Source organism: Triturus cristatus, chromosome 10 (assembly GCF_964204655.1).
Source record: "Triturus cristatus chromosome 10, aTriCri1.1, whole genome shotgun sequence".
NCBI classification, from domain to species: Eukaryota; Metazoa; Chordata; class Amphibia; order Caudata; family Salamandridae; genus Triturus; species Triturus cristatus.
The window spans coordinates 1,100,575,775-1,100,601,412 of NC_140593.1; the positions used below are offsets into that span (position 1 = coordinate 1,100,575,775).

Genomic DNA, 25,638 nt, shown 5'->3' on the forward strand with positions numbered 1-25,638 from the left:
TCAGTGATGTCACTGCGCATGTCATGAGTGATGTAATATGTGACGTCATCAGCAGTGCATTGCGGGGGCGCGAGTTATAATTAGGTCTACTAACTATAACGGCCGAATTTCTATGGTTTTGTACGACTGAAATCTCCAACTAACTAACGTCCCTGAAACCTATTTTTTTCAGTGAAAAAAAATATGTATATATGTGTGTGTGTGTGTGTGTGTGTGTGTGTGTGTGTGTGTATGTGTATATATATATATATATATATATGTATATATATATATATATATATATATTTTTTTTTTTCACCAAAAGAGTTGCCCCAAGTTGAGAGCGCGCACAAGGAGACAGCAGGACTCCGCTTTACTCTTAACATCGTCCTTTATTCCGGCAATCAGCAGGTAGCATCTCATTCCATTTAAAAGCCCTACGCGTTTCGGAACACTCCGTTCCTTGATCACTGGCGTTGCATGCAAAGAGGCAAATGAGATGAAGGTGAGAGTCATTGCTCTTTTCAACATCCTCTGGTGGAAAGCCCTCTAGTGGGCGTGTTTTAACCGCTCAGTGTTCTGGGACTCGTAGTTCCTTCATCGTTTCAATTATGACCCTCCGGTGGGTTTTTGCCGCATTTGCATTAATTAATGCAAATATCATGCTCTCCAGTGAGCTGCGCGTTGCGTGCCGCTGATACTTCACTACCAAACTGCTCCTTCTGCCAATTGTGCTTTAGTCCAGTCTGTTTGCACAAGGCAGTCCACCCTCTATTTCATTGGTGGCGTCGCAGCTCTCCCGACCGGACGGGCCGGTAAATATTTCACCAAAAGAGTTGCCCCAAGTTGAGAGCGCGCACAAGGAGACAGCAGGACTCCGCTTTACTCTTAACATCATCCTTTATTCCGGCAATCAGCAGGTAGCATCTCGTTCCATTTAAAAGCCCTACGCATTTCGAACACTCCGTTCTTTGATCACGGGCGTTGCATGCAAAGAGGCAAATGAGATGAAGGTGAGAGTCATTGCTCTTTTCAACATCCTCTGGTGGAAAGCCCTCTAGTGGGCGTGTTTTAACCGCTCAGTGTTCTGGGACTCGTAGTTCCTTCATCGTTTCAATTATGACCCTCCGGTGGGTTTTTGCCGCATTTGCATTGATTAATGCGAATATCATGCTCTCCAGTGAGCTGCGCGTTGCGTGCCGCTGATACTTCACTACCAAACTGCTCCTTCTGCCAATTGTGCTTTAGTCCAGTCTGTTTGCACAAGGCAGTCCACCCTCTGTTTCATTGGTGGCGTCGCAGCTCTCCCGACCGGACTGGCCGGTAAATATTTCACCAAAAGAGTTGCCCCAAGTTGAGAGCGCGCACAAGGAGACAGCAGGACTCAGCTTTACTCTTAACATCGTCCTTTATTCCGGCAATCAGCAGGCAGCATCTCGTTCCATTTAAAAGCCCTACGCGTTTCGGAACACTCCGTTCCTTGATCACGGGCGTTGCATGCAAAGAGGCAAATGAGATGAAGGTGAGAGTCATTGCTCTTTTCAACATCCTCTGGTGGAAAGCCCTCTAGTGGGCGTGTTTTAACCGCTCAGTGTTCTGAGACTCGTAGTTCGTTCATCGTTTCAATTATGACCCTCTGATGGGTTTTTGCCGCATTTGCATTGATTATTGCGAATATCATGCTCTCCAGTGAGCTGCGCGTTGCGTGCCGCTGATACTTCACTACCAAACTGCTCCTTCTGCCAATTGTGCTTTAGTCCAGTCTGTTTGCACAAGGCAGTCCACCCTCTGTTTCATTGGTGGCGTCGCAGCTCGCCCGACCGGACCGGCCGGTAAATATTTCACCAAAAGAGTTGCCCCAAGTTGAGAGCGCGCACAAGGAGACAGCAGGACTCCGCTTTACTCTTAACATCGTCCTTTATTCCGGCAATCAGCAGGTAGCATCTCGTTCCATTTAAAAGCCCTACGCGTTTCGGAATACTCCGTTCCTTGATCACGGGCGTTGCATGCAAAGAGGCAAATGAGATGAAGGTGAGAGTCATTGCTCTTTTCAACATCCTCTGGTGGAAAGCCCTCTAGTGGGCATGTTTTAACCGCTCAGTGTTCTGGGACTCGTAGTTCCTTCATCGTTTCAATTATGACCCTCCGGTGGGTTTTTGCCACATTTGCATTGATTAATGCGAATATCATGCTCTCCAGTGAGCTGCGCGTTGCGTGCCGCTGATACTTCACTGCCAAACTGCTCCTTCTGCCAATTGTGCTTTAGTCCAGTCTGTTTGCACAAGGCAGTCCACCCTCTGTTTCATTGGTGGCTTTGCAGCTCTCCCGACCGTACGATGAAGGTACTACGAGTCCCAGAACACTGAGCGGTGAAATACGCCCACAGGAGGGCTTTCCACTAGAGGATGTTGAAAAGAGTAATGACTCTCACCTTCATCTCATTTGCCTCTTTGCATGCAACGCCCGTGATCAAGGAATGAAGTATTCCGAAACGCGTAGGGCTTTTACATTGAACGAGATGTTGTCTGCTGATTGCCGGAATAAAGGACGATGTTAACAATAAAGCGGAGTCTTGCTGTCTCCTTGTGCGCGTTCTCAACTTGGGGCAACTCTTTTTGTGAAATATTTACCGTCCGGTCCGGTCGGGAGAACTGCGACGCCCCCAAAGAAATGGTACGTGGACTGCAGCATGCAAACAGACTGGACTGAAGCACAATGGGCAGAAGGAGCAGTTTGGCAACAATGAATTGGCGGCATACACCTTGTAGCTCACTGGAGAGCTTGAAACTAGCATTAACCAATGCAAATGTGGCAAAAACCCACCGGAGGGTCATAACTAACGATGAAGGTACTACGAGTCCCAGAACACTGAGCGGTGAAATACGCCCACTGGAGGGCTTTCCACTAGAGGATGTTATAAAAAGAGTAATGACTATCACCTTCATCTCATTTGCCTCTTTGCATGCAACGCCCGGGATCAAGGAATCAAGTATTCCGAAACGTGTAGGGCTTTTACATTGAACGAGATGTTGCCTGCTGATTGCCGGAATAAAGGACGATGTTAACAATAAAGCGGAGTCTTGCTGTCTCCTTGTGCACGTTCTCAACTTGGGGCAACTCTTTTTGTGAAATATTTACCGGCCGGTCCGGTCGGGAGAACTGCGACGCCACCAAAGAAATGGTACGTGGACTGCCGCTTGCAAACAGACTGGACTGAAGCACAATCGGCAGAAGGAGCAGTTTGGCAACAATGCATTGGCGGCATACACCTTGTAGCTCACTGGAGAGCTTGAAACTAGCATCAACCAATGCAAATGTGGCAAAAACCCACCCGAGGGTCATAACTAACGACGAAGGTACTACGAGTCCCAGAACACTGAGCGGTGAAATACGCCCACTGGAGGACTTTCCACTAGAGGATGTTATAAAAAGAGTAATGACTCTCACCTTCATCTCATTTGCCTCTCTGCATGCAACGCCCGTGATCAAGGAATGAAGTATTCCGAAACGCGTAGGGCTTTTACATTGAACGAGATGTTGCCTGCTGATTGCGGGAATAAAGGACGATGTTAACAATAAAGCGGAGTCTTGCTGTCTCCTTGTGCGTGTTCTCAACTTGGGGCAACTCTTTTTGTGAAATATATTTATATATGTATATATATGTGTGTGTTCGAGGCATGTGTGCTGTAGATACACATGCTTTCATACTCCTGCCATCTAGTGTTGGGTCCAGATGTTTGCAAGTTGTTTTTCTTCGAAGAAGTCTTTCCCAGTCACGAGGTAAGGTGACTCCTCCTTCAGCTGAAGATGCGCATGGGCATCGACTCCATTGTTAGATTGTTTTCTTTCCTCCATCGAGTTCGGATGTGGTTTGCGGTGTTCCGGTTTGAAACCGTCCTCCTATATCCCCTCTGTGTGCAACCCACTGTACTCTCGTCTGTATTGTTCTCGTACGCTTTTCACTATTCTCCGCATGTCGGATTAAATATATATTTTTGTATAAAGTATTTTTGATATGAATATACCTCTACCTGAATTTCAGAAGTATTTATTATATAGTAATTGATTTATATTGTATGAGATTCATAATCAATTTAGTTATTTATATCCTCTCATATATAGCTTTTAGAACATATGATGTATGAAATGTATCTATGATGGTCTGAATGCTCTGGGCTGGCCATGACTACTCTAAAGAAACCGTTAGCATGATTCTCTCCATGTCAGATGATGCTTGTATTAACAAGGGCACTGGCCCAAGAGTTTTACTCCTAGAGCTTTCCTTAGGTCCAAGAAGGAGATACAGGAGGAATTGAAATGTGAAGTTGGCTTTCTTTTTATATAAAATAATAATTTTTTTTTTAAATTAAAAAAAAGGGTATAAAGATACAAATATATATATATATATATAAAAAATTGTTGGGAGTAAAATGAATATGTATTAGCCAGTTTAAAACACAGTATTAATAAGGATTAGGGCATGGAAAGTAACATAGGTTTTCGTTTGTATGTCTATGATTGACTATAAGATTGATTCCAAACGTAATGTGACTTTGACAAAGGCTGGGATCAGCCAAAAAGCGTCAGGACGGACACCGTGATGTGAGGAAATAAAGAAATTGCTTGACTTGCCGGGAGTGTCCACCTTTGCTCTTTTGTGTGAGAGATTCCTATAAATATATATATATATTCACTTAAAAAGCCATAGGTTTCACACATGTTATAGTTAGCTGGACATTTCACTCGTAAAAAACACAATGAAATTCCCCCGTTATAGTTAGTGCAGGCAACTATAACTCACGCGACCGCAATCCTATGCTGATGACGTCAGATATTACATCACTGTATTCAGACACTTATTTACCCATGTCTTCTTCCATTAATCTTTAGCTATACATATATTACAAATATTTATTTTTCATAAAGACACATATGTCATCAGTGATGTAATATCTGACGTCATCAGCAGAGGATTGTGGTCGCGTGAGTTATAGTTGCCTGCACTAACTATAACGGGGGAATTTCATTGGTTTTTTACGAGTGAAATGTCCAGCTAACTATAACGTGTGAAACCTATGGTTTTTTAAGTGAATTTGCAAGGTTTTTTAAATGCTAATTCGTAACTATAACGTGTGTGAAACCTATGGTTTTTTCAGTGAATTTGTACGTTTTTTTAAATGCTAAGTTATGTATTTATTAATTTATTTTTTTTTCAGGTTTTTCACCGTGTGCGCACCGTGAATTATTATTTTTTTTTTTAAATCGCGAGGTGCGCGCACCGTGCGCGCACTGTGGGCGCTCGGTGTGCTTCGCGCTCCCACGGTTCGCAGTGCGTGCCGTGCGTGCGCGGTGCGCGCACCTCGCGATTTCTGTGACCCCCTGACCAAGGCTAGGGGGTCAGGAACTGTCCACTCTGCCCCCTTTTCACATTCTCCACCTTTTTTTTCACCCCCTCAGACTGCGAGAGACAAAATGGCGGCCGACACTTCCTGGTTTCGACCGATTCGAATGTTTACCGACATCTAACAACCAATCAGAATTGCGCTCGCAATATATATATATATATATATATATATATATATATATATATATATATATATATATATATATATATATATATATATATATATATATATATATATATATATATATATATATATATTATCTACTGGCGGTCGCCAGTAGAAAGTTACAGTTAGGACCGTGTTTCCATAGGAAATCCGCAACATTCTATTTTGAATAACTTTGGCGCCGATTGACGAATCCTCACGAAATTTTCAAAATAGGTGAAAGTCTCGGGGGGATTCGTCAAGCGGGGGCTGAGAAACAGGGGGGGTCCCAAAACGCGTTTTCCCCATGCATTTTTCCATAGGACCTTTAGTCCAAGCTGCAGCCCGAACGGCTGAACAGAATTACTTGAAATTTGGCAGAGAGGTAGTCCTCAGGTCAGGGATGTGCCTTTTGCAGGTCTGGTGTAAATCTGTTCAGTATTTCCTGAGAAAATAGCATTTAACTCAATATGTATATCTATAGGCGCACTCCGAGCGCGTACCGTAAGCTTACCGTACGCGCACGCTGCCGTGCGCGAGCGCGATTCTGATTGGTTGTTAGATCTTAGTAAACATTCGAATCGGTCGAAACCAGGAAGTGTCGGCCGCCATTTTGTCTCTCGCAGTCTGAGGGGGTGAAAAACAAAGGTGGATAACGTGAAAAGGGGGCAGGCTGGACAGTTCCTGACCCCCTAGCCTTGGTCAGGGGGTCCCAGAAGGACCCCCAAGGGCAAAAATGTATTTTAATTTATTACGAAAAATCGCGGAGTGCGCGTAGCGTACGCGCACGGTAGAAACGGAAAAATTCCGCGAACTATGTAACAAGGGCGCGCGGTGTGCGAAGCGCACCGTGCGCGAACGGTACGCGCACGGTGAAAAAACTTTTAAAAAATAAATAAATAAATACATAAATTAGCATTTAAAAAACCGTACAAATTCACTGAAAAAACCATAGGTTTCACACACGTTATAGTTAGGAATTAGCATTTAAATAACCTTGCGCATTCACTTAAAAAACCATAGGTTTCACACATGTTATAGTTAGCTGGGCATTTCACTCGTGAAAAACCAATGAAATTCCCCCTTATAGTTAGGTCAGATAACTATAACTCGCGCGCCCGCAATCCAGTGCTCATGACGTCACATATTACAACACTCATGACATGGTCAGGGGCATTACTCATGACATCACCGATGACATCATCCTTGTGATAGAGTGGCGGTCGCGCGAGTTATAGTTATCTGACTTAACTATAACGGGGGAATTTCATTGGTTTTTCACGAGTGAAATGCCCAGCTAACTATAACATGTGTGAAACCTATGGTTTTTTAAGTGAATATATATATATATATATATATATATATATATATATATATATATATATATATATATATATGAACACCAAAGGAACGCTCCTTCTGGTTGCTGGGACCCAAGGGGAGTTGGCGCACACGCCGGCGGAGCACACCGGAAATTCAATATTTCAAAACACTTCAGGTAACGTGCGCTCTCAGGAACAAACAGTCCAACAAAAGTAGCGGAGAAACGGGTGTTTATTCACAATGCGTTTCGACTCTAACAAGTCTTGATCACGTGATCAAGACTTGTTAGAGTCAAAACGCGTTGTGAATAAACACCCGTTTCTCCGCTACTTTTGTTGGACTGTTTGTTCCTGAGAGCGCACGTTACCTGAAGTGTTTTGAAATATATATATATATATATATATATATTTTTTTATATATATATACACACTTTCGGCACTCCAGCAGTGGGCAGGATGATTTATTCAATAGATCTTGGCTTCAGCAATGTTCTCTTTGGACGCATTTTGGCTCACTGCCTTTATCAACAATGTATTGATGGTGATGTCGATAGTTTTGTTGTAATCTTTATGGTGAGCTGGTACAAATGTATGAGTTTTTGGCCCTTTCCTGTAACACTAAAAGTTCGCTGACTCGCAAAAATATTGTTATTTTATCATTGTCATTTGATCTAAGTGAATATTAAAATTCGTATTCCAATTCATATAACAACTGTAACAAATCCAAAGACATTATATCAAAAAGCCGTCAATATTTTTAACTAGTAAGGCACTGACAACAAGTCAGAAAGAGTTGAATTTCTGTATAGAATTGTACTCTGCCTGACTCTGAGTGTGCTGGTGTTCCCTCACCTGACTATCACTGGTGTTGGAACACAGATTTCACTGGGGAGTAATTCCATCTGGAAAATTAGCATGAGGCTTTGGCTGCAATGCAGCCAAGCATCTTTCCCTCTGCTTTTTCAAACAGGAGGCAGCATGCAATACAGCCTTCACCCAGAACCCAGCTTCCCCTTCCCTTCCCTCCCCTCACCCACCCTTCTCCCACACCAGGGTTGCAGCATGGATTTACCACTTGATCAGAGGCTGCGATGAATGTATGTGTTAAACCCCACAGAACTGGAAATTCTGTGTGATTTTACAACCAGTAAATCCACAGTAATTCCCAGTCATATTACATGATAAGATTAATTCTGCAAGTAGCTTTATAACCTCACCAGTACCGTACCTAGGGTTACCACTTACTTCCATTCAGTCTGAGCACTGTTTCCAATCTAAGACATTTGTTTGACAGATAAACGCATTGTGGATGTTGTAGTCTTATTTTGCTTCCATAGAACTAATTAGATGAACATACCTGAAAACAACCATTTGTTGGTTTTAATTGCAGGACTGAAAACAGTGTCCTTATAGACTTAGATTGAGGTGGAGACTAACCGTGCAACTCATAATCAGGACCCATATGTTTGGTGCGAGAATTGTTATATTATGGTAAGTTGCTCTCTGTTCCTTGTACTTTAAGTATTACTAGAAACTCTGCAATAACTCAACATAAAAATAAAGGATGTAGAGGTACATCAAACAATGGGCAGGCAGGGACAAACCTCACTCTGCTACCCGGCCGCCTGGAAAGCGATCACTCGTGTGTTCCTGTTTTCTGAGCACACTGTGTCATAAGATCAAAGAGCTGGGGTTCCAAACCTTCAAGCCCCTAATTTGTCATAATTTAAGGAATCAAAGGCTTCTTTTAGATCGGAAAAGCATAACACTAGCCACGGCTCCTTCATTGGCTTGTTCAGTGAAGAGTACTTAGTAATTACTGAAGGCAACATCAAACAAGCAATATATCTTGCTGCTTGCACAGTGCATCACACCAGCCATCCTGGTTTATACATGGTCAGTTGCAGTTTATTACATTTTGATCCGACTCCATACCGCCTGTAGGATTACCGTGTTGGCTGATGTGGCACCGTGACTCCACACCAAGGGCATCACAAAGTCCGCCCGCCATCCTATCGTAGAATGGGACCGCCCGCCATTGGTGCGGGGGTGCCGTTGGTGATATTAGGCTGCGCCCGCCGCACTGGCGGGCGCATCCTGCATTCTTGACATTGCGGCGGGCGGTGCTCTCAGCCCCGCCCGCCGCAATGCCAAGAAGGGATGTCGTGCTGTTCCATGCACAACGTGGCAGGCACCGCGCCTGCCATGTTGTGCATGGAACTTCAGGGGGGTGCCATAGGTACCCCCCATGTGCACCCCCAAACCCCCAGAATCCCTGGGGGCCCACTACGGGCCCCCAATGGCGAGAAACTCCTGCCTTTCCATGGCGGCATTGACGCCACGGAAAGGTATGTCCCCACCTGCATTCTAATATGGATGGCGGTGTCTACCAGACACCGCCACCATATTAACAGCTTATCCACCCAGTAAGCAATCGGGCGGATTGCCTACAGGCGCAAAACCGGCGGACGGTCATTCCGTCCGCCGGGGTCCCCCCCGCCATGGTAATATGGCGGGGGTAATGTGGGTGGTGGGTTTTTGGCAGGCAGATCGCCACCGCCAAACAGGAGATGGCGATCCGCCTGCTATCCTAATGACCCTCCAAGTGTCTGATCTGAAAAGGTAGGGGTAGGAAAATTTGATTTCTGTTTACTTTGAGTTACTCCTCTTCTTGTAGTAGATTCTTACTTCTTTGGTCATTTATAAGTATCCGAAGAGTAGTATGCTGTGTAAGATTTACAAACATGGATTACCCGGATGGTGAAAAAGTCTACCTGCATAAATGTGACACAAAAAATGCCCACTCCCTCACACCTGCATCTCATTAGTTAAAATGTGGTTTTCTTTGTGAATTGAGACCCAAGTGAATCCTGCGTAACTGTTTTGGTGGTGTTTGTAAGTATGTGGTATTTGTATGCATGTGGTATTTCTATAGCGAAAACCTATTAAAAGGCAGTGGAGTACTGTGGGGCCAGATCCAAATGTAGATGACCCACGGGTCCGATAGGTGTTTGATTGCTGTGTGTTGACTTTCCGACTGTGAGGTTGTTCAACTGTATTCTGTTGCTTGTATTGTGCTTGCTTTAAGGTCATTTTACTTTGTATTAGTTGGCCACTGATAATGGCAGTGCATGTACCAGGTAAACCGTGTCATAGTCTACTTTTCATGAAGAACCCAGGAAGTTTGATCCCTAAATGTGTCTCTTTGATAAGACACTGTTGAAATCTTCACTTTTTTGTGCCACTTGAATCGGGTGATAGATGGATGATGTGCTCAAAAGTAGTTTTTTGTTTTACCTGGAAGCAACAGAAAATTAGAGAAGAGCCATGCTCTAAACAGGCAGAAAAATACAGGTTAATTGTTGAGAACTATACTATAGCTTGATTATTTATTCTATTTTGCTCTGAAAGCTTGAATGGTTTTAATAGTAGCTTTCACTCTAAGGAACCCTTTGTGAAAATCTTAAATAAAATAAAAATACAATCAGGCTGTAACCAGGAATCACTAAGTGTAATTTACACAGAAAAGCCTAATGACTGGAGAACAAAAGGAAAGGGAATACCAAAAAACCTTTCCTATACAAAAAATGCAAAAAAGAACTATTAACTAACTAAATTTAAATTATTTATCCAGGATGATTTATATCATCCATAAAGTTTGTGTGGTGCAGTACCTTTTAGTCTGGACTGACAGCAGAGCATGAATGCAGAGGAGCATTACTCATGCTATTGGTGTATCATTCCTCCTCCCTTGCTATGCAATGGATGCATGGACTGTATTACATCCTAAATGTAAATTCATCACAACTTGTGTCAAATTTACTCCTTTATCTCATTCATGCACTAAAAGCAGAAGTGAATTGCTTTTAATATTTTTTTTACTGCAGCAGGCCCCTGTTTTAATGAATTTGTCAGGATGAGACAGCAAGTCTAGCCTTAATATGGCTGTGTGTCTCTTTCAAGTAGGAACTGCGTAACACCTAGATGGCCCGAATTCTCGCAAGATGAACATCAAAAGCTTCTACCGAGACTTCAAGGCATCCACCCTGAAGTACGGAGTGCTGAAACTTTTCAGACACTCACCCCAGTCACAGTCTTGGGTTAAATCCATCATCCTTCTTAGCTCACTTCTCCTCCCTAGTTCAGACCCAGCCATATGCAAATCAGTCTTGACCCTGTGCCTCATGGGAACAGTCCAGCTGGAACTGCTAAGCCAGGTCTTCCCTTGACCGGAAACAAGCATCCTGGGACTGGTTTCAGGGTAACATCCCTCATCAGCTAGAATAGCTTGAACCCAGTGGCAATGTGAGCAACGGACCCATGTTGGGGCATACCCTGCCAATTTAGGGCGAACAAAGCAAACAGAAGGAGATGGACGGAGCGCTGAAACTTTTCAGACACTCACCCCAGTCATAGATCTGGGTTGAATCATCATCGTTCTTTAGCCCACTTCGCCACCCCAGTTCAGACCCAGCCATATGCAAATCAGTCTTGACCCTGTGCCTCATGGGAACAGTCCAAACTGCCAAGCCAGGTCTACCTTGAACCGGAAACAAGCACCCTGGGACCGGTTTCCAATGTCAAAGACAACCCCCACCTGCAGCCGAGTGTTTCACTGTCACTCAGAGCACATCCTTATATTATCATTTACATTATTTTCATGGTAGCCTGCATCAAGTTCTCTTGTACATCTGATTGTTACTGTGGTGTTTCCAGTTGGAGCTTTTTCTTAAGCAACATGTTCTGATTTGAAGGGACAGGCATGAGTTCAGTTCTCATGCTGACCTCGAGGGTCAGCCGTCATGGTAGTGCCCCACTCGAATTCTGCTTTTATCCCTTTAATTACTGCATGGTAACTACTGTGTGGTTTCCCTCAGACACTCCTGCAAACAAGTGGCAAACGTGATCTAGTAAACTGCATATGTACTGAAGCAAATTCTGTTTCTCTGCTGCAAAAATGTAGGAAAAAAGAATAGCCAACTAGTGGTGTAAAAACCTGCACAATATTAGGAGTTTTTCGAAAATCTTCTTTATTTTAAGGAGAAATATTTTTTAAAGGCGCATTTTTACAAGTATTGAGTTATGCCCCTTTCTCAGCATTTCTTGACAGAATAGGAAACTGAAGTATAGTAAAGAAGTGATAAGTCCAGTATCACACAATGTGCTTAAACAGGGAAACAAAGATATAAGCCATAGATCCAATGAGTCACACTTTTTGGCAATTGTAATTTTATATCTTTGTGCACAATGTGAAAATCGTGAGTAGGAAACAATTCCTTAACAATGTTTTCATTTCGATACCACAGTGGATTACCTAATTTGGCTCAATGTCCCTGGTAGAAAGGATTAATCAAGAAGACACATTATTTCCCATTCATTTCATTTTACAGCATCCTCCCTTGTCAGTCTGCAGCAGTTGCTTCCCAAACAAACAATGCCAAAGCCAATAGGTCTGATTAACAACAGAAAGTACCTCCTCATTCATTGTTCTGGGGTCTATGTAAACCTTTCAATATCTTCTCACTGAAACAACGTCTTAATTAATTTGATATTGTTGTCCACATTATTGAAAACAGCCTGAAGAATTTTAAGGTGGAATACTAAATTCTGAGAAGAAACTGCATAGTAAAGAAAAAAAAGTGTTCTTTTCTGATTTTTGGTTGGCCCGGGTGAAATTAAAATTATGCTGTCAAAATGTGCATTTTTTTGAGAATTTCATGATATGCTTTTTATGCAAAATTCCTGCAATTAATAGGGATTGAAGGTAAACTCGGCTCCTCCAGTGGAGTTTGTGGAGTTTTGCCCACTCGCTTGGAGTGCAGTTTCATAAAAACTCCACCAACCACTGCATGGCTGAGTTTTTTCCTCACACGTGGCTCGCGAACTGTAAGATTTTTCAATGCGGGCTGTTGCTGCAGGTCGCTACTGCTAACTTTGAGAAACTTGCCGCTCGAGTAGAAAATCGAGCGGCAGAAAGAAGCAATCCCCTCTGGTGCACCAAGTGATGCCGTTAGTGCTGATTTTATAGCACGGGACAGGCTCCTGGCACTAAAAATCAGTGCAAGCAGCATGATCTACAACAACTCCGCCGCTCGTGGAACTCTGCAGAATCTCACTGAGTTTTTGGGTAACTCCGCAGACCCCCATGGAGGGAAACTCCGCAAATTCTGCCCACCCCTACAAATGACTCCATGTTGAGTAATTACACCACCGTTCACATAAAAATTATAGCACAGGAGCGCACAGGAATGATGAGAACGCAAGGAACTGTTGTTCATGTCTCTATTGTTTGTAGCGCTTTTTTAGCATGAAATGCGTCCTCGCATCAAAAATTGTTGCAAGGAACCATTTTGCACCAAAATATAGCACTAAATGATGGATTTGTATTTCACGTAGTTATGTGATTTTTCATGTCATTGTCTTGAAATTCTGCATAATTCCACTAATTTCGTTCACCCCTAATATTTGAGAGTGCAAATTCAATGTCTCTTGGAGTCCTGAATCCCCCAGGTGGGCATGCAGGATGTGGCCTAAATCCACATAGAGTTGCTGTATTGTCACCTCCCTTCTCATTATCTTGCCAGGATCAGATAAATTAGAGATTAGCTGGTACATATCCAGGATCTTCCAGTCAGCCAGTGGTTCTTCAATGTTGCTAAGATTAAGAGAGTGTTTTCATTGACTCAGGTATGCTGCTTTTGAGAAAGATGTCATTGATCACTGACATGGAACTGAATTTATGTGAAGGCAGGAATTGTCCTAGTGTTGCAGGTCAATCCAGGAAACTTTGAATTTTTTGACTAAAACACAAATGTAAGTCAGAGAGCCAAAGACAAGAAAGAGATGAAAAGATTCTCAAAGAGTAGCGAGGAAGGTAAAAATAAAGAAAGCAAGAACGAGGAAAGACAAGAATTATTTTTCCTTTACTTTATTTTTCTTTATGAGTCACTAACTCTGGTTGTTTTCCGAGGCACACCTGTCGGGGAAGATTCAGCCGGACGAGGAAATCCTTGGATATTGCCAAAAGACGTCGAAATGCCTGGAAAAGAAGCAAAAACTGTAAGTGAGAAACTTCTTTGTGCTACTTCTGGGAAAAGGTTGTGACTGACAGATACACTTTGCAGAATATACCTCCATCAGCTTTATTGTGTTGTGCCCGTTTACTGTTGCATTAGTTCCCACCACCATACTAACATATGCTCTATATCTTATTGTCCTTATGAATCGCTTATTGGAAAGTTTTCCGGTGATTCCTGCCTTATGCAGCTGACACTGTTATTGCTACCAAGTTTGAAATCAATAAAGCCATCAAGCCTCAAAGCCTGTCTTTCTAAATGTCCTCTTATGTGTATAATACATTCTATTTTAGAGCCTTTTCCCATGGACAACTGTCTGAGCTATATTGGTTTGGTTGCCTGGTATTTTAAGTGAAGACCTCCCCTACTACAGGAAAAAGTAACAAGCCTTTGCAAAGCCAATAGGTTTTGCCTAATCAAAAGCAATTGGCTTTGCCAATGTCTTTTAGCCATGTTGTACAGCAGGGTGGAATGGAATAGAGGAGAGTCGAATTGAGTGGCATGGCATAGAATTATGTGTAGTGGCGTAAGGGGTAGGGAGGAGTAGAGTGGAGTGGCGTAGAGTGGAGTGGATTAGAGTTGCTTGAATTGGCTGAGAGTGGTGAACAGTGGAGTAGAGTAGAGTGAAGTGGTGTAGAGTAGAGTGAAGAGGCGAATAGTGAAGTGGTGTACAGTGGCCTGCAGTGCAGTGGAGTGGCATAGAGCGGGTGTTGCATAGATTAGAGTAGAGTGGCGTAGAGTGGAGTGGTGTAGAGTGAAGTGGCATAGAATGGATTGGCATAGAGTAAAGTTGAGTAGAGTAGAATGCCATACAGTGAAGTAGGTTAGACTATAGTGGCATAGAGTGGAGTGGCGTAGAGTGGAATGGCATGGCCTAGACTGATGTGCAGTGGCATAGAATGGCCTGGAGTAGAGTGGGGTAGAGTGGTATGGAGTTGAGTAGAGTGGCTTGGAGTGGCATGCAGTAGAGGGGCATAGAGTGAAGTGGCATAGAGTGGAGTGGTATGGCATAGAGTGGTGTGGAGTGGCATAAGTTGGGGTAGAGGAGAGTGGAATAGAGTGCTGCATGGTGGAGTAGAATGTTTTGGAGTGGTGAAGAGTGGGGTAGATCTATGAATGCAGTGGTGTACAGTGCAGGGGTACAGAGTAGAGTACAGTATCGTTCTGTGCAATGGCATACGGTAGAGTGGTGCAGAGTAGAGTACAGGGGCATATATGCAATAGAGCAGAGTAGAGTGGTACAGCATAGAATGCAGTGGTGTAGAGTTGTGCAGAGTTAGGCGCAGTGGCATAGAGTGCAATGGCGTAGAGTAGAGTGGTGCAGAGTAGAGTACAGGGGCATATATGCAATGGAGCAGAGTAGAGTGGTACAGCATAGAATGCAGTGGTGTAGAGTTGTGCAGAGTTAAGTGCAGTGGCATAGAGTGCAGGGGCTTAGAGTAGAGTGGTGAAGAGTAGAGTGGTGTAGAGTGCATAGTGCAATTGTGCAGATCACAGTGCTGCAGAGTACAGAGGCATAGAGTAGAGTGCAGTGCTATAGAGTGGTGCAGAGTAGAGTGCAGCGGCATACAGTAGAGTTTTGTAGAGTACAATAGAGTGGCGTATAGTGCAGAGGCCTAGAGTAGAGTGGAGCAGAGTAGATTAGAGTGGCATAGAGCGCAGTGGCATAAAGTGCAGTGGTGCAGAGCAGAGTAGAGTGGAATAGTGTGGAGTACAGTGGAGTGGCACAGAGCACAGTGGTGCAGAGTAGAGTGCATTGGTGCAGAGCGCAGTGATGTAGCGTGCAGTGGCATATAGTGCAATTGGGTAGAGTGCAGTGGCATAGAGTGGAGTGCACCGGCATAGAGTGCAATGGTGTAGAATACAATGGTGTAAAGGACAATGCCTAGAGTAGAGAGGTGTGGCGTAAAGTGCAAAGGCGTAGAGTGCAGTGGCGGTGAGTACAGTGGTACAGAGTGTCATATAGTGTAGTGGCATAAAGTGCAGTAGTGTAAGGTGTAGTGGCATGTAGAGTGCAGGGGCATAGAGTGCAGTGGTGCAGAGTAGAGTAGAGTGGCTGAGAGTGCAGTGGCATAGAGTGCAGTGGTGCAGAGTAGGGTTCAGTGGCGTAGACTGGTGCAAAGTAGGGTGGCATAGAGAGCAGTGGCGTACAGTGCAGGGGAATAGAGTAGATGGGTGCAGAGAAGATTAAAGTGGCATAGAATGCAATGGTGTAAAGTGCAGTGGTCTAGAGTAGAGAGGTGTGGCATAGAGTACAGTGGCAGAGAGTAGAGTGGGGCAGAGTAGAGTGTCATAGAGTGCAGTGGCATAAAGTGCAGTGGTGTAAGGTGTAGTGGCATGTAGTGGTGCAAAGTAGAGTGCCATAGAGTGCAGTGGCTAAAAGAGTTCTGTGTCCTAGAGTAGAGTGATGCAGAGTAGACCGTCATACAGAGTATTGGTTTAAAGTGCAGTGGCATACAGTACAGTGGTGTAGAGTTGTGCAGAGTAGAGTGCTGTGGCATAGATTGTAATGGTGTAGATTTCAGTAACATAGAGTAGAGTGCCGTAAAGTGTAGTGGTGTAGAGTGGTGCAGAGTAGAGTGGCGTAGAGTGCAGTGGGGTAGAGTATAGTGTTTTGACAAGCAGAGCAGAGTTATGTTATGTTATGTTAGATATTTTTATAACGCGCAGTAGTTACTCCGAGGAGTGTTGGGACATGGAACATGCAACATGGAAGGGGACAGGTGGGAGTGAGTAGAGGCTACAAGCGCTCATATGGTGTGTGTGGACACAAAGCAACAAATAACTCTAAAAACGGGGGGAATTGGTCGGACACAAGTGCTTGGTCCATGCTCCAGGGGAGGGACAAATGCAAGGACAGGACATGTCTCGCAGACAGACCACATGGGCTGTTGAGGTAAAACTTTAAAATTATACCTACCAAAGGCTCTTGGATGGCAGGAAGGTGAGGAGCTTTAATTGAGTTCAACAACCAGGCTAGTATATTAGTTATTTTGGTGAAGTGTTTATGAGGAGATCCAAATAACATTCATAGAGTACTTGCTGGTGCACTACTGATCAGACTATTTGTGCTGAATAGGCTATGCCTGCTGATGATTCCCCACTTCAGGGCTGGTCAAGTCTCTCCATGATCCTCATTCTTTGTGGGTTTCTATGAGAAACGTTATACGTTTCATTGCTATTTCTTTATGTTTATTGGATTTTTCTTGAGACTACTTAACTACTCACTCTTTGTTTTTGGGGGTTTATACTTTTTTAAATATTAGTAAAGTTGTAAATTATCTGTGAGACATAAGCTTTGCAATTGATTTTGAGAATAATCTTTTCCATACTCCTTCTACAGGAAGCAAAAAAAGTAAAATTGGATTAGGGAAATGCCATTTGCGTAGAAAAATAAATGTTGACAGTCTGTTGTGGGATAAATATTATGCGTGATCATTACTACTGGTAAATATATTGCATGTACATTCAATTCATGCAAAAGTCAGATTTCTTTATGTAACCCTAAAACGTTTCCAAATTAATGAAATTTTGAATATTTTCTATGAGAATTCACAAAGTTGAAAATCCAAAATCCAACAACTTTTACATTCCAAGGGGCCTTTCACGAGTTGCACGAGTACATGTCGATGCTGGGACTACATTTTTGAGGCAGCATCATGCCACCATTACTATGGTATTAAAAGTTAATAACTAGTAATGGGGAATAACATGTGGGATGCAAAATGTGTGCATATGTCTCTGCATGTTTTCCTAAGTACCCCACATTTTGAACTCCACATGCTTTTGGCAGGTGGAAGTGTGACCAGATTGTGCCACACCCAGTAATCCCAGGGGAGGTAAAACCTAGAAAATGGCAATCCTGCTTTGGCTAATCAAGTGGGTTTATGGCTAGAATGGGGTTGTACTTTCAGGGACTGTTGAAGAGTGAAACAATAATGACTTCATGCCAGGAATTACCAGTACTGTGCAGTGTCACCCTGCCATTGCTCTGCAATAATGAGTTCATGACCTGGAAAGAGGTTATAATGTTTGAAATACAAAATTACCACGTGTCTTGGCATGTTTTCCCATTATTGGGCCATTTACTGGGCATGAATTCCTTCAAGTGGAACTGTGCCTGTGTTTTACTGCACCTGGGGGGTGGTAATACTTAGAAATGTGCAATCTCGTTTCAGACCAAAATTAAACTTTGCAGCTGGAGATGGAGTGTTGATTCATTACCGATTGATCACTCACTTGCTATAGGGCCCCTAAAGATAATGTGAGTCCATCAGGATCACTTTGTTTTCCTACTGAAAACCAGTATATATTGTAATTGATCATCAAGTCCTCCTGTTAATACATAAGAAATGTATACCAACTATCTGAGTACATGTTGAATGTCTTTAAGTAAAGGTTAAAGTAATGTTGTAGGAAGGTGAAATGTTCAGTAGCAACGTAACTTTTTTTCAGTTTAAAAAGCTTTATTTGAAAACTAACAAGATATACAAAATACCAGCAATGAAACAGAATGAAACATCAAAAATAGGAGTATAACGGAAGAATTGGCTAGTAGACTGGTTAAAATGAAAGCTGTTTAAATTTTACAGGGAAGAGAAGGGGAAGTGGGAAGGAAATATTTCGTAAACATTATTAGAATAGGATATTGCATATTACAAATTACAAAGGAATGTGAATGAACTAATTAATTAATACATACAACAAGCCAACAAGGGTAAAAAAGCGAAGAACAGAGAGAGTAAACATTCAAGGAGGTTTAACCCCTTCGCTGCGGCGCGAATTCCGCCGCAGCGCTGGGGGGGTTTGGGGGGGTTGACGGCGCCGCTGTGCTCATGACGGAACCACGCCGTCATGAGTCACGGGTGAGCTGTGCTCATGACGGTGTGGTTCCGTCATGACTCCAACCACTGCGCTAATCGCCCGCGGGGAATTAGCGCCGCGTGGGAGGAGCGGCCGCCAACGGCCGCAGCATGACGGAACCACTCCGTCATAAGCACAGCGCACCCGTGGCTCATGACGGAGTGGTTCCGTCATGAGCGGGGAACGGGTTAAAGTTCTCAGAGTTTAAACGCGATTTATCTGCTAAAATTAGCTTGTCTAAATAAGTAGTAAGCGGTTGCCAAAAAAAATCTCTATTCACCATTGGTTTACAGGAGGAGGTGAAAGCAACGTCAAGTTGATGAAAATGACAAAGACTATTCCACCAGTGTTGTACAGAGAGTTTTGTAAGTGTTTTCTAGTTGAGAGTGATATGTTGGAAAGCTAGTGCAAGCATAAGGTCAAAGAGACCATGATTATGGGAGGGTAGATCTAAAGAATCAGAAAGACTTCCAGAGAAAAGAAGAGGAATGGAATAAGAAATGGAAATATTAAATAGGTGAGAAATATAGGACCAAACTTTCCCCCAAAAAATTAGAAACCGAAGGGCAAAGGAAGAGAAGATGTATAAGATTAGCATTAGGGAAACCACAGGTCCAACAATTGGAATCAGTAGAGTGGAAAATTTGAGCTATAGAAGCAGGGGTGATATAGAGTTTATGGTAAAGGAAAAACAAGGATTGGGTAAGAGAAGCAGAGCGAGAACTTTTTAGGGAACGGGACCAAAGATTATCCCAGAAGATGATAGTACATTCACACCCCAGGTCAGATTCCCAAGAGAGTTCCAATTTGGATTTTGCACGATCTGGATTAGGAGCTGAGAAGTATTTATAGATGAGAGAAGCTTTGGGAAGAGAAAGAAGTATCTTAAGAAGAGAATTTTGAACAACAGGAAAAGGCGAAGAGGGGAGAGAGTAGTAAGTATCAAGGATAACCACCATGAGAGTAGTGAATTTCTGTAGAAAGGACAGGGGGCAATGGAATAAGGCTTGAAATTGGGGGAAAGGACATGGAGATAATCCATCAAAAAGATTTTTGACCCAAGTTATGCCCCTCAACCTCCAAGCTTTCCAAAAAATGGTTCTGTTATTAATGAGAATAAGGGAATTATGCCAGATTGGAGATTCTAAAAAGGATTCTCTAGAGATGGGATTAGGTTGCATCAAAGGTTTCAAAAGCAAACAAGTATATTTAAACAAGGGAAGAGAGGCACAAGGGGTTTTGGCAGGAAAAGTCATAACCTCCTTTAAAGAGAAGGGTAATAATAAGATTTGTTCAATGGATAACCAAAGGGGAGTGAAGGGGGAAGGTTCGGAAAGGAACCATTTCGAAGCCTGATGGAGGGAAAATGATTTATAAAAATGACGTAAGTCAGGAAAGTTCACACCTCCATTAGATTTCGCCCTGCGAAGAGAAGATAAGGAGATTCTGGCTGTCTTGTTCTTCCAAAGAAACTTAGAAAGACAAGAGTCAATACGCTTAAAATAATAAGCAGGGATGTGAACGGGAAGCATAGAAAATGTATAAATCAAAATAGGGGTAATCATCATTTTAATTGAGTCTAACCGGCCCCACCAAGAAAGAAAAAGAGGATTCCAAGAAGAAAGTAGTTTGTCAATTCGGGATAGAACTGCAGACATATTTATTTAATAGAAGAAGCAATGGAGTTGGAAAACCATATACCAAAATATTTGATTTTTGAACTATTGCAGGTGAAACCAGTGGAAGAAAAAGAATGAGGAAGACAAAATTTAGTCAGGGGGAGAATTTCTGTTTTGTCTGAATTGATTTTATAACCAGAAACAAGGGAAAAGGAAGCAAATTAATATAATAAAGGGGGAATAGAAGTTTCTGGCTCAGAAATAAATAGAAGGATATCATCCGCATAAGCGGAAAGTTTCAAATGATGGTCACCATAAGAGAACCCAGAAATGGAGTCATTATTGTGAATAGAGGATAGAAAGGGCTCAAGCGATAAGATGAAGAGGAGAGGGGAAAGAGGGCAACCTTGGCGAACCCTGCGTTGAAGAGGAAAATAGGATGAGACACAACCATTAACTAATACCGAGGCTCTGGGGGCAGAGTACAATAAAGAGATAAGTGAAATGAATTTAGGACCAAAACCGTGCCACTTCAGCGATGCAAATAAAAAGGACCAATCAACTCGATCAAAAGCCTTTTCAGCATCAATAGAAATGGCCGCTAAAGAAGTGGAGAGGGAGGGGATTTTGTTTAAAACATTAAGAAAAAGATGAGAATTATCAGATGTCAGCCTACCCTTGACAAAACCACATTGCTCCTTACCAATCAAGTGAGGCATAAGAGGGTCTAGGCGTAAAGCAAGTATTTTAGCAAAAGGTTTATAATCAACATTGACCAGGGAGATCGGGCGATAGTTTTTACAAAACATGGGGTCTCGACCTTCTTTATGTATGAGGTAAATTTTGGTTTCCTGAAAAGTACCTTCTGTCTTACCGGCTAGAAAAAATTAATGGAAAAGGCTTAAGAGTTTAGGGAGTAGTAAATTAGAAAAATGCAAATAAAATTCAACTGAGAAACCATCCGGGCCGGGAGTCTTTCCTTTTGTTAAGGTACTTAAGGCAGTGGATAATTCATTAAGCGATAGATCTGCTTCAAGAACAGAAAAATTAAGATGTGAATTGGAGGGAGTTTGAAGATTATTGAGATACGATTGGATAAGAGAAGAGGAAGGAGGAGATTCTGGGGTATAAAGATCCTTATAAAAAAGCTTAAATTAATTGAGAATGTCCTGATCTTTGTATACGAGAGAGCCATTTGGAGAATAAATAGAGTCAATTAAAGTATTGTCTTTACGTGCTTTGCGGTAATTCGCCAAGAACTTACCTGCTTTCTTGCGACCATCGAGCGCTACTATGGAGAAGTATTGAGGACGCATTATTGGTAGTTGTTTTATTGAATGCTAATTTAGCACGTATCAGAGATGGTAAGACCGAGTCCATCGAAGAAGTATAGAATTTATGGTCTAAAGTCTTAATATGTGCCAAGGCGGTTTTGCATTGTTGAAGGAAACGTTTCTTCTTTTTTGAGACAAAGTCTATAATAAAGCCTCTCGCGGTAGCGTTAAAGGAATCCCATGAGATATGGGGGGAGCAATTGGTGTCACTGTTGAGATCAATTCATTAGCAAAGGTGCAGAAAGAAGAAGACAAAAGAGGGTCAAGAAGAAGGGAGTTATTAAAACGCCAGCAGGAGGACCTGGGATGCGGAGGGAGCAAATCAAGATCTGTTACAATTGGGGCATGGTAAGAGATGACAATAGGTTCAATAGAGGAAGATAGAAGATTTTGAGATAAAGACTGAGAAAGAAAAATATAATTGAGATGGGAAAGGGAGTTGTTTGGAGGAGAGAAAAAAAGTAAAGTCAAGAGTATCGGGTGAGAAAGTCTCCAAGAGTCTACAAGGTGTTTTTGAGAAATAGTGTTGAGAAAATGTTTATGCGTTTTATGAGGAATGAAGCGAACTTGAGATTGGCGGTCGAGAAATGGGTCTACAACTTGATTGTAATCGCCTCCTAATATAAGAAGATCATCCCTAAATTGAATACATTTCTGTGTAATCATAGGCCAAAGGGAAAAACAGCTAAAGATACATTAATAATTAACAACTTAGCTAACAACCATCTACCTTCTATATCAATTTCTTGTGATAGGACTTTACAATTCAACTTCTTGTGGCACAAAATTATAACACCATTTTTCGTATTGGAAGAAGGGGAAAATAAAACTGAAACCACCCAGCCTTTTTTTAATTTTAATGCCTCAATTTCTGTAAGGCGGGTTTCTTGTAAGAGAACCAAATCTAGGTTATAGGAGGCAATATGGGAAAGTATTCTCTGTCATTTAGGAAATAACTCTGAATGTAAAACCATTAAAAATACATAAAGAACAAAATATACTATAGTGAAAAAATTAAACAAGGAACAAAAGAAAATGAGGGAAAGAAGACAAAGGAAGGAAAAAGGGAAGTCAATTGGAAGAAGAGAGAGAGATAGTATACCCACTAGAAGACAGGAAAAAAGAAGGAAACGAGGGAGAAAGGATAGAAAAAAGAAAGCCAAGAAGAGACAGTACATATCCAAAAAGGATGACTGAAGAGACATACCTGAGGAGGACAAAAACGAAATAACACTGGGGGAATGACGGCACATGAAAGATGAAACGCCCGAACACACCAGGACAAGACAGAAAATGAGGACGGACCGAACAAGTTAAAAATAACAGACGAAACCTGTAGGGATATAAGAAGAAGTTAAAACAAACATCATATATACTTGAAGAATTACACGCCTAACAAACGCAAGAGATATAAAGAGACGAATATGAACTGCACAATTAAACCGCAAATCAATAATAATGATAAATGCAAAGTAGGAACTATAAGAGCACAACTAATCAACCATGAGAAGAACAAGCAAAATCTATGTTGTATACTGGGAAAAATTAAAAAAATTAATTTTCTAATAAACATGAGAAATAGGACAAAAAACAACAAAAACAAATATAAATTACTTAGTTGAGTCATACTTTAGCAATATTGAGAAATAGAAAAAAGACCTGCAAATAGGTGCGTGGTTTGTCAACCATTAAAAGGACCATCAGTATCCATGTTGCTTATGCTGCTTGGAGAGTGAGAGTGAATACATTTCTTAAGTTCCGCAGGATCTTCAAAGGACAAATTCCGTTTTGAAAAGTCACCTTAAAAATGCAGGGATGGAAGAGGCCATAGCGAGTGCCAAGAGAGCGGAGAGGTGCTCGAAGGTTAAGAAACTCCTTCCTTCGGGTTGCAGTAGCATTGGAAACATCCTGAGATTAGAATACTCTTTGACCAAGCCAAGAAATGTGTCGCTTGGCCCTAGCTGCAGACAATAATGACTCCTCTAGGTCTGACCGGAGATGTAGAAATCGGAGGGCGAGGGCCAAGTCTGTGAGCTCTCTAAAGATTGAGGGACGTTAAAAAAGGCATATCTAAGAGCTTCGGCAAAAAGGAGGAGAAGACGGAGACGGGGTCATCACCCTCTAAAGCTTCAGGCAGTCCATAGATCCGTAGGTTATTCCTCCTGTTTCGATTTAGTATGTTGTTGGAGCCTGCGTACCTCCTTCTCCAAAGAAGAAAGTCTCTGAGAGTCACCTTGAACAACCGAAAGTTGCTGCTCCATTGTAGACACTCTACCCTCCATTGAAGATCACTTTTCCTCCAGGAATTGCATTTTGCTATTTGTTTCCTCTACAAATGGACACAAAGCCTGGATTTCCTCCAACAGTAATTCCATGGAAATGGGAGAGGACGCCTTGTCAGGAGAGGGGGGATCATGCTTCAATCGTTTAGTAGCCGAAGAAGGTGGAGAAGACTTATTAGTTGCAGGCTGTGAAGAGGGAATACGAGTAGAGGCGACTCCAGCCATTTCTCCAGCGACAAGAGATGAGGACACTACCGACAAGGTAGATGTAGTTGGTGCGAGGATGCTCCCTTTAGGTACAAATACAAATTGTGGCTTGCGTAGCTTGCTCATAAAAAAGAGCCAAACAAGTAGAGCAGCGTCCGTTTTACGATAAAGGTGTTAAAGGCAAAATATGCAGCAACCGTGGTGGCAACATTTCCTCAAGAGGAAAAATAATGATATGACACCAAACAAAAATGATCTTAAGTTACATTAAGAGGAAAGCCAACAGTGAACAAATGATGAAAGAAAGTCACATATCATAGATTAGTGGCATCCAATTAGGAGAGGCATGCTGAGAAGGTATTCTGGTGGGAGGGAGGCTGTCGTCCGAAAAAAGGAAGCTCCTAAAGTCTGAAGTGCTATCAAGAAGGTACCAACAGAAATGACACAGTCAAAATTATGGGAAAGAAGAGTGAAATACAAAACTATTTATGTAGAAAGATCATGGAAATTCCTTATATGGCGTGGAAATGTGAGCAATTCTGTCAAAAACGCTTCCCAACTTGCGTTTCATAATAGTGGCTAACAGGGCAATGCAGACAGAGTAGCTGGTGCTCTGAGGTGAACGAAATATCGATGAAAGGCCATATAAAGCAGAACCCTCTACAGAAACAGACAGCTTACTGTAATGACGAGATTTTCCAATAGGCAGGGAAGCTACCGTCCAACTGTGCAGTTACTGGGTGAGAATAGACGCTGTCAATCCATGCGTGCTTCACAATGAGTAATAGCGAGGTAATTAAGATGGCAGGTGCGCTGAGGAGAATGCATCGGCGGCAGAAATGACAAGAAGCGCAACGCGCAACGCGCTTCGTGCTGGAAAACCGCTCACCAAACGCACAGCATCTTCCGATTTCGGAAACGGTGGTGTCCGTTGGTAAAGGGTGCAGAATAACGCACCCGCAGATCATAAGATGTCCCGGTGCGGCGTAGCCCCCAGCTCAGGCGGCCATCTTAAGCGGTCTCGAAACCACGCCCCCAGCAACATAATTTTTTTAACTCTAAAAAACACTTAAATTCACTCGTTATAGTTATTACAAGTAGCTGTGACTCGTGCCCTGAGGTAACTATAAATTGTGCGCCCGCCATGCACAGTTTTCACATTAATAATTTAGTTTCAAATGTTGCAGTGATGTCACAGAAAATGCATGAGTGATGTAATATTTGGATTAATTAGCAGTGCATGGCGAGGACTTGAGTCAAGCCAAGGAGAGGCCCTAAGGTAAATTAGGGCCTTCCCTTATAACATACAGTGGGCCCCGGGGGATGGGGTCCCTGGGCCCGAATATGGCCTGGGTAGGGGCCACGCGCCCCACTACCCTAAACAACTTCAGGCAACGGGGCATGGGG

At 42.5% G+C, this 25,638-nt stretch overlaps 1 long non-coding RNA gene across 2 annotated transcripts in view; it reads left to right on the top strand.

Annotated features, from left to right (window-relative positions):
- Window positions 1-25,638, top strand: part of LOC146796647 (uncharacterized) — a 256,000-nt gene that overhangs the window by 136,499 nt on the left and 93,863 nt on the right. For both annotated transcript variants that reach the window (XR_014969946.1, XR_014969945.1), the window contains exon 2: window positions 13,821-13,909. This is a non-coding gene — a long non-coding RNA (uncharacterized LOC146796647). The remainder of the gene's footprint in view (window positions 1-13,820; window positions 13,910-25,638) is intronic.